Source organism: Arvicola amphibius, chromosome 6, assembly GCF_903992535.2.
Source record: "Arvicola amphibius chromosome 6, mArvAmp1.2, whole genome shotgun sequence".
NCBI lineage: Eukaryota > Metazoa > Chordata > Mammalia > Rodentia > Cricetidae > Arvicola > Arvicola amphibius.
In genome coordinates, this window is record NC_052052.2 from 83,538,002 (window position 1) to 83,544,367 (window position 6,366).

General features: G+C 45.8%; 1 pseudogene; it reads left to right on the forward strand.

Annotated features, from left to right (window-relative positions):
• The first annotated feature begins 3,883 nt into the window (after positions 1-3,883).
• On the forward strand, positions 3,884-4,138 carry LOC119817527 (annotated as a pseudogene).
• The last annotated feature ends 2,228 nt before the right edge of the window (positions 4,139-6,366 follow it).

A 6,366-nucleotide genomic window follows, 5' to 3' on the forward strand; every position in this document is an offset into this window, starting at 1 on the left:
ACTCCCTAGATGCTGGTTGGTGGTACCTGCCTGTATCGGGTACTATTTAAAGGTCTTTACATATAGCAATTCAGAGCAGCTATATGTAGTCTGAAGAAATGGGCACTCCTGAGATGGCTCAGTTGATGAAGGGCTTACAACACAAGCATGAAGAGCCGTGTTCTGATCCAGCACCTAGGTGAATACTAGGCATGGAAAAGGTGGAGACAGGCCAATCCCCAGAGCTCTTTGCCCAGTCAGCCAATCAGATCCATGAGCTCCAGGTTCAGTGAGAGGCCCTGTCTCAGAATAGAAGGTACAGTAATTGAAGAAAACATTTGACACAAACTTCTGACTTCTACATGCACATATTAGCCCACTCACAAACACACAAAAAATAAACCACACATAAATATGTGCACACTCAGAAATAGACATTATTCTCAGTCTCATTTATGTATTAAGAAACAGAGACACAAGAAGATGAAGCAACTTGTCCAGGACTGACTCAGGGGAATCTGAACGTACATAGACTGAGCCACAGTCTACACTGGCCTTCACTATGCTCTACCAAGATTGCTGGTGTGTGTGTGTGTGTGTGTGTGTGTGTTTGTGTTCATAACAGGCACACTATGTACCCATTTATGGATTGTTGTAGTATTGTGGCTGTTGAAAGTTAGTTCACAAAGGACTAAAGAGAAAGGACTGGGGCATTATGAGGTTGATGACATATAACCCTGCTCTTAAAAGAAGAATGACTGGGTCATTGTCCTGATGTGCACAGACAATCAATCCCTCCATCCCCGTGGGCTTCAGAGTTTCCACATCTAAATTCAGACAGAGTTTAGTTTAGTTCACTTTAGTGTGGTGTGGACTGCGTGACCTGCCCAGTCCTGCTGCTCTGCAGTTCTCGGTCTCTATCTTTCTGTCTCCCTGTCTCTCTGTACATAATTTTAGTATTTTTAGTCAGGTGTAAGTATGTGTGCCTGTATGGGTATGTGCACATAAGTGCAGATGTCCAAGAAGGCTAGAACCAACCCTTTATAGCTGGCGTTACAAATAATTAGGAGCTGCCTGACATGGGTGCTGGGGGCCAAACAAGAGGAGCACTATTCTAAACTGCTAAGTCATCTCTTCAGTCCCACTTACTCTATTTCTGCAAGCCATCTCCCTGAGAAAGTCTGCTGGAGCCCACAGATTTGGATTTGCCCTACCTTGACCAGAGGTCAAAGAGTTCAAGCCTATTGTTGCTCCTTCAAGGTTATTGACAGGAGGCTTGATCCAGGGTGTGGCTACTAATTAGATGTTTTGACCTAGGATGTGGTTACTGGATGCTTTGGGTATTTGAGAAGATGATCATCTTGTTCCTTGCATTTTGGTAAAAAGGTCTTCTGCCTTCCCCCTCTTCTTTGGATTGGGTTATATAAAGCCTATAAAAACAAATGTGGGTGGATTGAGTATTCACTAGATTGGCCTCACAGCTCTATCCTGTGTCTCTATTTCTTTTGTATCTCTGTTTTTTCCTAACATTTCTAATCCACATGCCCTTACCCTGGAACATATGAACCTGTCGAGAGTGGATCCCGACACATGAGTGTCTGCTGGAAACACAAGGGAATGCTGCCCAAGGCATTGGTATTCACTGTGAGGACTTCTGTCACCAAACGTCCACAGTGCTGGAGCCAAAGCAGCCACAAGACGCCCTATGACTTCCCAGCAACCCGCTGGAGTCCTCTGAGAAAATCTCCAGTGACGAGAACTTTAAGATTGGAGGAAGATAACAAATGGTCTTACAGTCTGGGGACCTGAGCTCTGTTCCTACACGACCCTGTGCCCATTGAAGTTCCAATTTCTATGCAACTCGTCTTGTGTGAGCATCACTTTCCTCTCCTTGCCATAATCACTCTAAAGTGCTGTGGAGAAAGAAGAGATGGCTGGGATCAGATGTGCAGAAGCTGGGGCTGGGGCCTCATAGAGTTTGGCACAGAGTGAGGATGTGGGAAAGAAGTGGACGAGACATTGGGCCCTGCTAGATCTTGCTGGAGAGATGGCAGCAAAGAAGGCCTGATTCTTGACATTGCTCTTGGATCGGGTAGAGCTACCGCCCTGTGGCCACACTGTCATCTCTGGAACCTGGGAATATGCACAAACAGGAACAGTTACATGGCAGAAGGGGAACTGCAGATGCAATTTAAAATTACAAGCAAAACTAGAAAATTGTTCACTGTAACCACAAATGAACACTTTTTCTGTCTGGAGTTGGAAGACTGACAGGGAAGAGATGAAAGCAAGAGGCGGGTTGACCATTGCTGGAAGATCCACCTAGAGAGAAGCACAAAGCAAGTCATGCAGACTCGGGCAGTGAAGGCAGGCCCTGCCTGAAAGCCAACAGGAAAGTGGGGGCTTTGATCCTACATCCATGAAAAGCTGGATCTGGCCAGTGACCCGGATGAGTTTAGAAGCAGAGCTGTCCTTGGCACTTCCAGGTACGGCCCAGGGAGCTCATATCACAGAAAACACACGCCTGGGATCCAGGCGACTACCGCCATACCCAGATTCCTGACCCACAAACCTGGGAGACAAAAGTGGGGCTTCCTACAAGCCACCAGGGTGAGGCAATGTATTATAGCCACAACAGGAAATAACTCAGGACTTCCTGCCACAGTTGGGAGGCGATTAAAGAATGTGGTGGTAGATATTCTCGTACAGTCCTGCGTTGTGTGTCCAGAAAGGACAACACTGTGCACAGTTGAATGGAAGTGCTGTTTCAGAATCAGGTTTGGAGATGGAGGATGGAGACTCCCTCTTTGTAGCTGGGATGTTTCCGGTTGATAGAGTCTCTATCCTACTGCCAAGAACATTCAGGGCTTAAAATGACCTTGCTAAGGAGAGAGGGGATATGATGAGGGAAAAACAGTTTTAGCGTTCCAGAAGTGTCCTCTGGAGAATCAATCCTCTCCTCAATGGAAATGGTATATTATTATTATGATGATATAAGATTATTATGATATAGGATTATTATGCTAGTCTCTCATTCTCTCATTGCATATTTCTTCACATCTACAAAATCCAAACTGGTAATATAAATGACCAAAGAAAGAGATTAAAGGATGAAATTCTTCTTCCCCAGCTAGTGATCACCCTATGCCGCTCCGCTGCCAATGGCTGCTTGGTCACCCTTCTATCCCACAAGCCTAGGCTGGGAAGGTGCACTGTCTGGTCACCCTTCTACAACACAAGTCTAGGCTGGGAAGGTGCACCGTCAGTCACTTTGGCATGCCGGGATCACAATCTCTGAGAAAAAAAAATGGAATGAAGACATCTTCTGTCTTGCCTCGTGGTTTCAGAGGGCTCAATCCAAAGATGGGTGGCCCCGTGCACATAGGCAGAATCCTGGGGTAGCAGGTGAAATGTGTGGTCCACAGTGAGGCAGGCCAAGGAGAAGCATTCATTCTGCTGCTTAGTCCCCCTCCTTTATTCCACTCCATCATGTCCCCCAGGCCAAGGGAAGGGCCACTCACTTTCAGAGTGGGCCTTTCTCCTCAGTTTACCACACACATACTGGAAACTCCTCCCCAGACATGCCCAGAGGCCTGCCTCACCATCTACTAGCAATTTTGTATCCAGTCAAGCTGATAATAAAGAATAACCATTTGGGAGAACAACGGATAATAGACATCTCTGATGACTAAGCAAAGAGCATGTATGCACAGTTACCGTACGCCTTGCAGTTAGTGAGTAAAGGGAAGGATCAGAGCCCTTGAGAACCTCCACAGAGCTGGGTGTTATTCCTTGTCCCCAACTGGATCTTGCCATGACCAGCAAGTGCTGGAGAGATGTCTAAATGTTGTTAAAGAAGAAAGCAGTGCTTTTTTTCCGGCGGTGACAACCTCCCTACGAGAACATGCCTCTCGCAAAGGATCTCCTTCATCCCTCTCCAGAGGAGGAAAAGAGGAAATACAAGAAAAAGCACCTGGTGCAGAACCCCAATTCCTACTTTATGGATGTGAAGTGCCCAGGATGCTATAAAATCACCATGGCCTTTAGCCTTGCATAGACGGTAGTCTTGTGTGTTGGCTGCTCCACTGTCCTCTGTCAGCCTACAGGCGGGAAAGCAAGACTGACAGAAGGATGCTCCTTCAGGAGCAAGCAGCACTGAAAAGCACCTGATTCGAGATGAGTGGGAACCATCCCAATAAACACATTTTGGATAAAAAAAAAAAGAAGAAGAAGAAGAAGAAGAAGAAGAAGAAGAAGAAGAAGAAGAAGAAGAAGAAGAAGAAGAAGAAGAAGAAGAAAGCAGTGCCAACACCCACCCTGTCTCTGAGGAGTCACACTTCCCTCGAGGCTCCCCAACTCTCCAGCAGGTTTTCCCAGGGCTCACACCTTTAACTGCAGCCACAACCTGACCTGCTGGCGTTCGATGCGCTCCAATCTGGAAAACTCTAACATACTACCTGTCAATGAGCTCTGAAGTTGGCCTCCCAGAAACTGATTCGTTAGAAATTACTGTAGATGTGCACACTGACGCATGCCCAAAGCCATTTGTCCTGAGGCTGGAAACAGCCAATGTCCACGGATAGAACATTTGTTATAGATGGCCATGTCTGACCAGCTCAGTAATTCTTCAAAACAACACAGATTCATGCATGTTGCTATAGAAAGAGTCTGCTTACAGTATTGGAGGGAATCCTGACTACTACAGAATCCTGCAATGATATCGAAGTTATATAAATTAAGTAAATGTCTAGACTAGGTACTAAGTGTTTTCCACAATCACCCTTTTCCTTTAGATTTCATATTCTGAATTTAAACAATGAAATTAGATTACTGTTAAAATCAGGATTTACAATAACCAATTCAAAAGCACCCCTTCCTTCAGCGCATCGAGTGGTGGCCTATCCTGGGAGACTGTCTCTGCTACCCGGTTTGCCGTTTCCTGGAGCCGGTCTCACAGTATGCTATTGGGCCTCCCTCTAAGCAGTGATCATGTCCTCTGGGGTTGTTTTCTTCCTTCTTGTCCATTGCAGAGTTGGAGTGTCCTTCACGGTGCTGTCCACATCACAGTCATGCGTGCCCATGTGGCAGATACATGTTAACCACTGAAGACTGCATAGGAATAACTGTCGTTCTGTAGCTCACTGTGGCCACATCACAGCACCTACAGCTGAGATGTGAAAATGGGCTAGCCCAGGAGATGGAAGGATATGATCTTGTTTCTCTTTCTGTCTTTCCACAATCAAGTCGGCCCAAGGGTCTGTGACTTGTAGACGACTTTCCCAGACATCATGGCCAGGCCATATGAACAAACACAGTACAGGGCCCAGCATTCGCCAATAAATTGAAACATTATGGTTGGTATAGGTTTGTTTCCCCCGTTTCTGTGATAAAATATCCTGACCAAAGCAACCTACAAGGGAAAATATTTATTTCAACTCACAGTTCAAGGCAGAGACAAGAAGACAGCAGGAGCTTGAAACAGCTGTCACATCCCATTCATAATTGAGAAGCAGGCAGGGATGGCTACACAGTGCTGCTCGGTTCCCGTTCTCCTCTGCACAATCTAAGATCCCAGGCAAGGAATGGCGCCTCTCACAGTGGTTGGGTCTTCCCATCCTCGGTCAATGTAGGCGTGGCCAGGGGTTGCTCTCCAAGGCAATTACAGATTCTCTCAAGTTGACAATGAATACTAACTGTTGAAGTCAGTCAGAAAGAAATAAAAACAGAAAAGAAAAATGTATCAAATTCTTTACTGGTAAATGATAACTTTTAATTTTCAAGGTTAAAATGCATTTAGTATGAGCCACATGCAAGATAACAGTGTTTGAAAGGTTTTGAGACCATTCTTTACAGTTTGAAGTGAACACATGTCAAATTAGACATGGCTAAATGACTTAAACCAATTAAGCATGGGTAGAACCAACATTGTGGAGTGTATCAGTTACTTTTGTATTCTTGTGATTAAAATACTGTAACCAGAAGGAACTAGAGTCCAGAATAGTGTGGCAAGCATGACAGCAGGGGCCTGGAGCACGGAGCAGCTGATCATGTTCACCACACCCCGGAAGAAGAAAGAGCAGAAAGCAGATGAGTGACCACTTCAAAGGCCATCTCATTGGCATACTTCCTCCAAGGCTGCGTCTCCTAAGGGTACCATAACCTCCTCAAACAGCACCATCAACTGGGGACCAAGTGTTAAATGCATGAGCCTGTGGGGACATTTCAGCTTTGAACAGCAGTGGCTGTGAAGTGCTGACTGGGGAGGGGGGGGCAGGCTTTGCATTCTGAGTGTTCTCTCAGTAGCCACACACCTGAGCAGATAGAGCTGCTGTTATTTCAATTTACTTAAGAATAGGATCTCAACAAGGTGACTTTTTTTAGTCTGGG